This window comes from Babylonia areolata, chromosome 1 (assembly GCF_041734735.1).
Source record: "Babylonia areolata isolate BAREFJ2019XMU chromosome 1, ASM4173473v1, whole genome shotgun sequence".
NCBI classification, from domain to species: Eukaryota; Metazoa; Mollusca; class Gastropoda; order Neogastropoda; family Buccinidae; genus Babylonia; species Babylonia areolata.
The window spans coordinates 59,518,218-59,530,717 of NC_134876.1; the positions used below are offsets into that span (position 1 = coordinate 59,518,218).

The following is a 12,500-nucleotide window of genomic DNA, read 5'->3' on the forward strand; positions in this document are numbered from 1 at the left end:
GTGGATGTGTTGGTGGTGGGTGTGGGAGGCTGTGGTTGTGTGGGTCTGAGTTTTGTTTTTTGGGTGGTGGGGTGGATGGTCTCGGTGGTTGGTGGTCTGTGTGGGTTCTGTTGTTTGTGTTAGGTATTATTATGTTTGATTCCCAGGTGTTGGGTGGTGTGTATTATGTCCGATTCCCGGTGATCGGTGGTGTAGATTATGTGTTTTCTGGTGTTGGGTGGCAGAGATTATGCCTGATTCACCGTGAGGGGTGGTGTAGATTATGTCTTTTCTGGTGTCGGGTGGTGGAGATTATGTCCAATTCCCGGTGTTGGGTGGTGTAGATTATGTCTTTCCTGGTGTTGGGTGGTGTAGATTATGTTCAATTTCCGATGTTTGTTGGTGTAGATTATGCCTTTCCTGGTGTTGGGTGGTGTAAATTATGTCAAATTCCCGATGTTGGTTGGTGTAGATTATGTCTTTCCTGGTGTTGGGTGGTGTAGATTTTGTCCTATTTCCGATGTTGGTTGGTGTAGATTATGTCTGATTATCTGGTAATGGGTGGTGTGTATATCTGCTTTCTGGTTGTGGATGACGTCTGTCGGTGTTTGTGACGTCTTCTGGATCTCTGGTCGGTGTGTGGATGAGGTCACGTTGACTTTTTCGTTTCAACTGAACGGCTCCGTCTGTCTCTCAAAGTGTTCAAAGTCTTGGTGATGAACAGGCCTAGTTTACGATGTTGGTGTTGGGTGATCAACAGGTCTGATTTTCGGTTTTCTGGTGATGTTGGGTGATGTATATATCTGTGTTTGGATTCCGGCGTTAATGACGTCTGCGTGGTTTCCGTTTGGCGTTGGGTGATGTCTGTATACGTCTGGTTTCTGGTGTGGATGACGTCCACTTGGATGGTTTCAGGCTTCAGCGACGCCTTCTTGGTTTCCTGTGTGTGACGTCACTTAAGACTTCTCGAGTAAAATGTTCGGTCCGCTGTCTGGCTTGCAAAGTGTTTCGAATCTGGACAGATAAAAGAAACAAATAGAAATAAAAGAGGAAGTGAGGCAATAGTTGATACGACGAATACCGGTCACTAATACCACCTAGCAACATTTGCACACACAAGTTTTAATTATCCTTTCACTCCTATCGGAGTATGGAGGATTACTGCAAAATAATCGTTTCATGCCCAGAACAAACATTTCCAAATACACAATGTCACATTAAAGTTGAGAAAACACAAATGTCTTTTAACTCCAAAAGTATACATAGGCAACATTTGCAAATCTAATCATCTTACTTACAGCTAAAATGACTTTTCTGCCTCCTTTGAGCATATTACAAAAATTAACAAGAGAGGCAAGGCCTTCAAGACTCACTTGTGATAAATTAAGTCCCCTAGCATTAATTACAGATTAATTTCCCTTTTTTACTATCTGCACCAAAACGTTTGCAAGATAAATAAAAATTCCATGCTTAGCAAAAGAAGTTCCTGTTTGAACAAAAAATGATAATAATGACTCCTCTTGTTGTTATGTCAGAATAAGAGGTCAAAGTGCCAAGTTTAGGGAATACAAAAAAGATAAATATAACAGTAAATGCAGTTTGCATATAATTAGGCTTCTTTTTATATTTTTTTGTGCCCATCCCAGAGGTGCAATATTATTTTAAACAAGATGGCTGGAAAGAACTGAATTTTTTCTATTTTTATGCCAAATTTGGTGTCAACTGACAAAGTATTTCCAGAGAAAATGTCAATGTTAAAGTTTACCACGGACACACAGACACACACACACACACAAAGACAACCGAACACCGGGTTAAAACATAGACTCACTTTGTTTACACAAGTGAGTCAAAAACCGATTTTGGAGACATATTTTTTAGGAACATACCTATTTCGCAACTGATCATAACTGGGGCATTCCATTTCTCCATAAACAATTTGGGTCGTAGTATTTCTGTTCAGTTTGAACAAGCATTTCAAAAATTTCAATTTTAATTTTTCAAGTATATCTAAATTTTCATAACCCCATATTTCCGCACCATACAACAAAATAGGAACAATCATAGACTGGTACATGTCCAGAATGATAAGTAAAGGTAAATCTTGATTTCTGGCTGACTGAAGTAACGAAAACATAGCTTTTTGGCCCTGTTCATAAATACTTTTTTTTTTTTTTTTTTTTTTAGCTTTGTAAAAAGTTCCGTTTCTACTAAATTCGATACCAAGATATTTAAAAGAACTGACAACATCCAAACATGCATCACCAACTTAAAAACAGGCTTTAGCTTGTTTGCAAAATTAAATATAATCACTTTAGTTTTCTTTACATTGACCACTAGTTTCCATTTTAAACAATATTTGTGAAAAACATTGAGGGACTGACTGTTGCAATCCTTCTTTCGTCTCCGAAAGTAAAATTGCGTCATCTGCATACAACAGTACAAATAATCGCATGTAATTATCTAACTCTGAAATGTTAACATTCAATTAAAGATCAACAGATGGACTCATGCTCAGTCAAATACGACTATAAATCATTGAGATACAGAGAAAAAAGCAAAGGTGAGAGATTTTCTCCTTGTCGTACACCCTTACAAATGCTAAAGAAATAAGATTTTTCACCATTTAAAAACACACATGACTTAATTCTATCATACATGTTCATTATGACACGCAAAATTTTACCATTCACGCCTTCATGAACACGTTTTTGCCATAACCCACTTCTCCAAACTGAATCAAATGCTTTTTTAAAATCAACAAAAGCACAGTAAAGTTTCTTCTTTTTCATGGAGAAAAAATCAATTTGTGATTATTTCAAAACAAACATTTGATCTAATGTAGAATGGGACTGTCTAAATCCTGCTTGGGCCCCTGAAAGTATATTGTTTACATTGATATAATCAGTCAGTCTAGCATTTAACACTGTAGTGAATAGTTTTCCAACACAGCTGAGCAAAGTTATTCCCCTATAATTATCACAGTCAAGTGTATCACCTTTGCCTTTATACAATGGCAATATCAAGCCGGATACCCATTTTTCTGGTACAACACCTTCGTCCAGTATCTTGTCAAATAATTTACAATATGTTTCTGTCAGCAAAGGAACGCTGTTAATGATATATTCATTACGAATCATGTCTTCACCCTCACTTTTTCCTTTCTTCAGTCTTTTGATGGCTGAAGTAATTTCATCTTCAGTAATACATGCATTTTAAATATCATCATTATCCTCTAAATTGATAATGTGCATTGCAGTTGTACTGTCAATATGTTCATTATCGTTAACGTTAAGGTTGCTGGAATGGTGAAACATGTCTTCTAAATTTATGGGACATGATATTTTCTTTTTCTTTTTAATTCTATTCCATACTTCTCCTGAATTGCTTTTGCGTAAACATCGTAGTTCTCTGTGCCTTTTTTTTTTCTCCACGACTTTTCTGCTTTCTTTAAAACGGATTGTAATTTTGCTGACTCTTTCAAGGGTGTCTCTATTTTCACTAGAATTTCTTTTTTCACTCTGTGTTTAGCTTTAAAATATTCTGATCGGCTTTGTTTGCATGTGGAATCAAACCAACTGCGACTATCTCTGTGTTTTGTCTTAGAAGTACGAATTTGATATGTCCCGAGAGTATCTTTTGCTGTCTGAATCAGAATGTTTGCGAGCTTATCATTTATGACGTCAATATCATCAGCATCGATTGCGTCATTTAAGCTCAGCGTTAGACAAATTTTCTTGAAAAGATGCAGCCTTTTCGTGTTCCCATTTTCGTATTATTTCATTCTGACCTGTTAAATTTGATGTGGCATATTTTTTATCACACGGTATGACAGCCGTATCAGTATTTTTATGGTTCAATATGTGACACTCAGTAGCCAGAGACAAGATCAACGGGCTGTGTACATCAGATAATAAAGGATCAAATGGGGAAATAGTAAAATCGGTTATTTTTGTGAACAAAAAGGGGGATCCAAACATGTAGTCAACCACAGTTCAGCCATTACTAGTGAACATTCCGATTCCGTCATCTCTCCCTGCTCTTCCATTAGTAAGAATATACAATGAAGACGATTTACACAAGTCAATCAATCTATACCCATAGTTGTTTGGTCGATGATTATCTTGATTATGTCTACATTTAACTGGATATAACTGCTCATCTAAAACATTGATCAAATCATGGAATGGACCTTTACTGTTACTCTGATGTTGATCACTAAAATCTTTCAATTTTTTTGTATAAGCATTAAAGTCACCTGCTAACAGAATATAACAATCATGTTTACTTTGTATATCAAAGAGCATGTTTTCAACATCATCAAACATATCAACACTTATATACACTGATCCTTCAGGAGGGACGCAAACCACTCCAACACACACATCTTTATCATATCCCGTTAAAGGTGATTTTATCATGAACCATGCTGAGTTGCTGTCTTTGTTTGGTAGAGTGGTTATATAATTACAATATTTCTTGTTGTATGCAAAAGCAACACCACCTGAACGTTGGTACGATGAACATTTTCGACTGAAAACATGTATTGTATACCCAAGTTCATCGAAAACATTTTCAAGGAATGAGTGATCTTGCTTGTCTGTTTTTGTTTCTGTAACATCAAACTGACCAATGTGTGTAACAAATTCACTCCGTTTTAACCTACTTCGCAACCCACGAACATTGAGTGATACAAAGCTTAAGTTATGTCTTTCACCAGCTGAGCTTTTTGAATAGTTCACAGAAGAATCATGTAAAGCAGAACAACAATCACGTGAAATTAAACAATCAACAAAACTGTCAGGTAACAAATTTTAATAATAATAATGGTACTTATATAGCGCTGAATCTTGTGCATAGACAAATCTAAGCGCTTTCGCACCAGTCATTCTCACGTACGCATAACTCTAAAACTGGAGAAACTAAAGACAAGGAAGAGGCAGGGAAGGGAGGCTATTTTGGGAAGAGGTGGGTTTTAAGGCCAGACTTGAAAGAGCTGAGTGTGGAGACTTGACGAAGCGAAAGAGGAAGTTCATTCCAATTGCAAGGTCCAGAGACAGAGAAAGAACGGCGGCCAACAGTCGAGAGTTTGAATCTGGGTATGCGTAAATGGAGTGGATCCGAAGCTGATCGTAGTGAGCAAGATGGAGTGTAGAGGTGAAGGCAGCCACAGAGATAGGAAGGGGCTGATTTGTGAATACATTTGTAGCATACAGTGCTGATCTTGTACTTTATTCGGTGTGAGACAGGGAGCCAGTGGAGATGTTGCAAAAGAGGAGTGATGTGCTCAGATGTTTTCTTTCTGAGGACGAGTCGGGCAGCAGAGTTTTGCATGCGCTGAAGGGACTGAATGGATGAAGCAGGCAAACCAGACAATAGAGAGTTACAGTAGTCAGGGTGAGAGAGAATGAGAGAAACGACAAGTCTAGATGTTGCGTCAATGGACAGATATTTCCGGATGGAACTGATGCGCCGCAGTTGACAGTAGCAGGACTGACATATCTGATTGATAAGTTTTTGCATGGACAGTGTGTTGTCAAGGACAACGCCGAGGTTCCTGACTGAACTGGAAAGAGGGATGGATGTACTGCCAAGTTTGATTGTGTCAGTTGTAATGGAAGAGAGTTTTTGTTTAGTTCCAATGATCATTGCTTCATTTTTGTCTGCGTTCAATTGCAACTTATTTAGAGTCATCCAATTTTGAATATCCAGAAAGCAGTTAGATGTTTCTTGCAAGAGCGACGACAGTTTTTCAGGTGTATCACTCTTCTGGAGTTGAGTGTCATCAGCATAAGAATGATGACCGACATTATGGCGGTTGATAATTTCAGCGAGAGGAGCAGTGTACAGTGTGAAGAGCACTGGGCCTAAAACTGATCCCTGTGGGACTCCATGTTCAGTTTTAACAGGTTCAGACAGGAAATTATCAACAATGACAGACTGGAATCAATCAGTGAGATAAGATTTGAACCAGTTTAGAACAGTGCCGTTGATACCAAATGTAAAATGAAGACGGGAAAGGATTGAATGGTCTATCGTGTCAAAGGCGGCTGACAAGTCGAGAAGAGTGAGAAGGGAGATCTGTCCTGAGTGGGACGCTAGCAGTAGGTTATTCAGGATGTGGAGGAGAGTGGTTTCGGTGCTGTGGTCAGCACGATAGGCAGACTGAAATGGATGGATGAGATTGTTGAAACAAAGGTGATTGTTGAGCTGATTCAGGACAGCCTTTTCAAGGAGTTTGGACAGGAATGGAAGATTAGAAACTGGTCGATAGTTTTTCAAAATGTTTGCGTCAAGGTTGGATTTCTTCAGAAGAGGCCGGACTATTGCAGTTTTGAAAGTGGATGGAAACGTTCCAGTGAGAAGGGATGAGTTGACAATGTTGGTGATTGTGGGGAGAAGCTGTGAGACACACTGGGAAAAAACAGAGGCTGGTATAAGATCGAGCTCACAGGATTTTATTGTCATTTCTTTCAGGATTTCATGGACCTGTTTCAGTTAATTTTGACCGTTTTCTGAAAGAAAACTGCATTGCCCTTCGTCGCACCCCTATCCCACAACATGCTGAAGACCCAAAGCTCCAAAGTCTACATTGTCCACACCAAGGTGGAATAGATCATCAGGGTTGTCAATCAGGACGACCTTGGCGTTTGTAGTTTGGCCCAGCGTCTTGTTGAGGACACAGCGGATCCGACCGTCAAGCGTCGTCGACACCCTGTCAACTGCCTCGTTGCGCTTTGCCACGTGTAGCAGTCTGGAGCGGAGAGGAGTCAGGTCGTCGTTGATGAAGACTTTCTTGAACTCCTGGGATCTCTTTGAGGGCACGTCGCTTCTCCATCAACGTCGCCTTTGTCCACCGAGACACAAATTTCACGAGCACAGGTCGGCCAGCGGGAGCGTTGCCACGGGAAACAGTGGGGTTGTGGCTGTTGGTCTTCCTCTGGCCAGACCTGTGGACAACAGCTATTTCACTGGGCTTGATGGTACAGCCCGCAGCCTGGAAGACTTTACTGACTTCCTCCTCCAGGTCCTCGTTGTCTTGTTCTGGAATGCCGATGATTTTAACGTTCTCTCGTCGGCTGCATTGTTCTTGTTTGTCTACTTTGTACTGAAGAAGGAGGTTTTGCTTTTTCAACACCTCAACGTCTTGATTAAACTGTTTGGTGACAGCACCGACAATAGTTATATGGTAATATAATTTGGTATCCCAGACTAATAAGACAGTCTAAAGCAGTTGAACAGGTGCAAAAGTGAGCAACTAAAATGATACCAGAGTTAAGAGATTTGGACTACCAAAACCGTTTAAGACAACTAAACTTGCATCACAAAAATACAGAAGATATAGAGGAGACATGATACAAGTATTCAAGATAATTAATAAAATGGTTGACACTGACCCCTGCACCTTCTTTTCTACTAACAAACTCCATGTTACCAGAAGTTCAAATACTAACCTTTTCACAAAATTTTGCAGAACAAATATTCGTTAGTTTTCTTTTAGCTTTAGAGCAGTTAAAGGATGGAATGCACTGAATAATTCGACAAAAACAGCTAAAACTATTGACCAGTTCAAGAATCTTCTAGACAATGACTCTAAATCATTAATAAAACCATTCGATTTTGATGAATGAACATTTAAAAATTTTTATACGCATGTACGCAACCCTAAACTATTTCTATATCAAGAAGGGGCGTTGAAAAACCAAAAAGGCTTTAAAAAAAAAGTCCCAAATTCTGTACCTGTTAACAAATGACTTCGTTCCAGAATAATTTTCAACGATGACGACAACAAAAGGACGAGCCGCTCTGCGACACGATTAGCAATTGCGTCATTGTCAAAATCGTCACTGGACTTTTTACAACCTTTCTTCCCCTTCCCCTTGCCACCCTTTGCACTATTCATCTTGTTAAAGACACAGTCCACCAGAGTGTCACGAAAACCAAAGCTTTCGTTGTTGACTGCATCTTCAATGAGTTTTTCCATTGGAACGATACCGGCTGACGTGGTAGGTTTTTGTGAAGAAGAAGAAGAAGATGATGACGATGGTCTGTGAGTAGGCGCCATTTGCACACTGTAGTTTAGGCCTACTGTGAATTTTTTCTACAGCCTCCTTTTTAAACACTGGCCAAATCAAATCAAGTAAAATTAAAAGTTCATGTTATGCAATTGTTTATGTATCTGATCTGAGCTGGCATTAAAACAGATGAACAAAACTGCAAGACAGAACAAATAAAGACGGCAATAAGTGCAGATTTACTGACGGCTAACATCTTGAACAATCTGTTCTCAGTGCAAAAACCGGTCACATACCCCTTGATGTCGGCCACGTTTCACACAACTATATGATATCCATGATCCACTCACATTTAGAAGGAATATTATACGAAAAAATAGTTGAATAAACCGCACAGATTCGCAAAAAATATTTTAACAGAAGAGAGATGCACGAGTCGGTCTCATCAGGTGGGCGTAGAAATACACACACGCACACACACACACACACCTCACATAAACCCACACACCGACACACACTCACACACATATACAAAACCAACGTAACACACACACACACACCAACACATACAAAACCCACATAAATGAACACACACACACACACACAAAAAAAAACAACAACAACCAACCCATCCGACCAAGAAAAAACAAGTAAGAAGCAAACGTGTGCTATCAAAGCAACCACCCATGCATGGACACAATTCTACAACCAATCTAGCGAGCGAGTGAGCGAACTTGCGCGTGATCATTCAGTCTCAGTCGACTGACTTTCAAGACTGATCAATGAATGGTTGTCAGTATGGCTCACGACGCATGAAGCTATTGTGCCCCAAAGTGTCGCCCACAGAAATTATCGCCAAAACGAAATGAATGTTGCGGTCTGTGATAGAATTTTATCTCTTCTCCACCCCTATTCCCAAATTAGTCGCCAGTTGCAAATTTGTTTCCGATGACGATGTACACATACCTGCCCGACCCTCTCATCCCCACACACGTACACACACTCACTAACTTACACCCACCCCACCCCACTCACACTGAGAGATAGATATATAGATAGATAGACAGAGAGAGAGAGACAGACAGACGACAGACAGACAGAGACAGGGCCAGAGATAGCGATACAGAAGAGAGAGATACGTGCATTGGCATAATTAAGAGGAAAAAAAGGGTGCTTTGGTAAGATCGGTACACAAACGAATTCAATAATTCATTCTATCAAATATCATATCCCTACAAATATTTTGTCGCCGGTGACAAGATGTGGCGGGCGACTTTCTTTACAACACGAACCTTTTAATCCTATTAAAGTCCGTGCTTTACAATGACACACGCCACATGCTGGGTTCATACGGCTTGTTTTTATCATTTGCTTTGCTCACCGTCGAAGAAGGTTTATGGGGAAATAAGCCACAAAGTTTGTGAGGTATGGGGGAGGAGGGAAGGGGGTGGGGGGATGAGGCGGGGGAGGGGAGGGGAAAGCTAGAGTGGTTTGGGGTTTTGAGAGGGGAGTGTAGTAGTCTGCCAAGAAAGGTCGATGAAGCAGATGGAATGAGGTGAAGTGTCAGTCTTAAAAGAGACGTCAATAGGTGGGGGGAAATTTTAATCTAAATACACGCTACACCACATCTGCTTCAAAATAAGAAGATAAACAAACAAATAACTAAATGATTAAATAAATAAACAGATATATAAAAGAAAAAAGGGAGCCGATGCCTGACATACGCATAGACCCCCAAAACTAATCAGGCCTTGAGAACCAGCCAAATACTGCACAATTCAGCAGAACAAGCCCGACCTTGTTAGGTAAACTGAAATTTTCACGCAGACAGAAATAAAGACAAAGGAACTATTTTAAAAAAAGACAAAAAAAAAAAAAAAGAAGACACAAACACACAAAAAAACAACACCAAAAACAAAAAACACCCCCCACCGCCCCCTCCCCCAAAAAGACAACAAAAAAACAACAACCAAAAAAACAACAACAACAAACAACAACAACAACAAAAAAAGAAAAAAAAGAAAACAGCAAAAAAAAACACACAAAAAAACAAAGACACCTCCAAAATTACCCAAACATAAATTCGTACGATAAGAAAAGACCAGCATTGTTGCAAACAACGCAGACCGACTTCATTTCAAACTGATTTCTACGGTTGGCTGAGTCTGAATTTTCGGGGTTTTTTTTTCAGTGCAGAATATTGATCAGTTCTTTAAATATTTACTCGGTCAGCACACAATATCCAATGAATGTAGCAAACCATTTGTATGGCCTTAAGTAACGGCTTTTCGTTTTCGTTTTGTTGTTGTTGTTGTTTTTGTGAGTGTGTTTGTTTGGGGGCGGGGGGAGGAGGGGGTGGAGGGGGAGGAAAGGGAGGATAACACCGACGGAAGCAGGATTATGGTTCTCTGTAGACCGACAGATTTTATTTCCACACACGTGGTGACAATTTGTTGGAGGAGAAAAATGTAACGTGTCAACATAGTGAGAAATCAGTATGTCAGCTCAGGCACCTGGTCTTATATACTTTTGCCCAAATTTCTGAGATGCTGTGGCAGAATTGGTAAGATGTCGGACTTCTTAATCCGTGTTCACCATACCAGTGATCAGGTTTCGAGGCTCCGTTTCGGCAGTGTTATGTCCTGGGAAAGGCATTTTACTCCTGATTTTCTTCACTTGACCCATGTGTGAATGAATTCCTGACATGTGTTGGGGAAGGTTAACTCTCTCCATACGAACGGCGAAAGAGACGACGTTAACAGCGTTTCACCCCAATTACCATCATCAAAATATTGCAAGCGGAAGGCTCTTATACTAAAGAGGTGAATGTTGACAAAGAATACCACAATTCTGACGACGGAAGCTCAAGGTTGGGTCATTCAGAACACCCACTGGACATCCGAGGGGTCTGTGTAGAGGAGAAGAGAGGACTGGCCGTACTGAGTGAGTTAAAACGGCAGAATGAGAGGACTGGGTGGGGCCGAAATTCTAGACAAAGTGAGTATGAATTCACTGCCCCGATGGCTGTGAAAGGATATGGCTTTACCTTCGCCTGTTGTCTTACAGCCGAAAAGAGAAATAACAACAACAAAAAATACACAAAAAACAATCAATCAATCAAGAGAGAGAGAGAGAGAGAGAGAGAGAGAGAAAAGCAAAGAAACTTTTTTTTCAAATCGAAAAGATAAACACAACACAGCAACAAGAAAAAACATTCAAGCGAACCATACACGTGTCTTTTTCGACGGTGCTTTTTGACTTATAAAAATAACACACACACACACACACACACACACACACACACACACGAAAGCGAGAGAAAAGCACTCGGGCGAACGACCTACTGTCCTTTTTGGTGCTCCTTTTTTTTTGTTTTTGTTTTTTTGCTCAATAGAAACGAGAACGCACACACCACACACCACAGCAACAAGGTAAAATCACTCAGGCGAACCAAGCACTGTTGTCCTTTTCAGGTGACATTCGGTAGACACAATAACGATAACCACCACCAGGCTAAAGGGAAAAACAAAAACAACAACAGTGACAACAAAAAAAGCAAAACAGCTGTTCTTTTCACCTTCGCTTGCTTTGCCGCACGAACAACAAATGAGAAGCCGCTTGAACGATGAGCGGAGTAGCGGCGAGCACGCGATTTATCAGCGAGAGAGAACGACTTGCTCGGGTTTCATCATAGCGTGGTGGTGGCTGCGAGCGCGTGGTATGGAAGGAGCGATTGGGATTGGATGGAATCCATCCGTCACAGTCACGTTATCCGAACCAGTCAGTCAGTGGTGGTGGGTTGGCTTGATGATGATGGTGATGATGATGATGATGATAACGACGACGACGACGACGACTACAACAAGAACAATGATACATAATACTAATACTAATGATGATGATAATAGCAGCAGCAGCAGCAGCAGTAGTAGTAGTAGTAGTAGTAGTAGTAATCCCTCAAAGCGCTTTACAATTACACGTCAGTCAGACACAAAGAAAACACACACACACACACACACACACACACACACGTGGAGAAGAAACACTGAGTTGTGGGTCCATAGAACATAGGTATGGAATGGAGTGCATTTATCATGCACTGAGAGACTGCTTGAAAAAGGACTGTTTTTAGATTTGTTGTGAAGGGTGTGAGGCAGTGCAAGGGACTGAAAAGATCAGTGAATTCCAGGTTTGCTTACAGCTATATGATCTCTCGCACTGTTTCCCTCTGTTGAATGGGCGATCTTTGCAGCCCTAAGTTTGCTTAGCGTGGAGTGGAGTGATGGCCAAGAGGTAACGCGTCCGCCAAGGAAGCGAGAGAATCTGAGCGCGCTGGTTCGAGTCACGGCTCAGCCGCTGATATTTTCTCCCCCTCCACTAGACCTTGAGAGGTGGTCTGGACGCTAGTCATTCGGATGAGATGATAAACCGAGGTCCCGTGTGCAGCATGCACTTTGCGCACGTAAAAGAACCCACGGCAACAATAGGAAAAACAAATAAAACTGC

At 40.6% G+C, this 12,500-nt stretch overlaps 1 protein-coding gene across 4 annotated transcripts in view; it reads right to left on the minus strand.

Moving 5' to 3' along the window:
• Positions 1-12,500, minus strand: part of LOC143292872 (calcyphosin-like protein) — a 72,756-nt gene that overhangs the window by 28,245 nt on the left and 32,011 nt on the right. For 3 of the 4 annotated variants that reach the window (XM_076603531.1, XM_076603523.1, XM_076603549.1), the window contains exon 2: positions 1-993. This exon is cut by the window's left edge and continues 387 nt beyond it. The gene's annotated coding sequence lies outside the window, so the exon portion shown is untranslated. Of the gene's footprint in view, positions 994-11,571; positions 11,636-12,500 lie in introns of those variants that run through there. The other variant, XM_076603539.1, reaches the window with a different exon arrangement.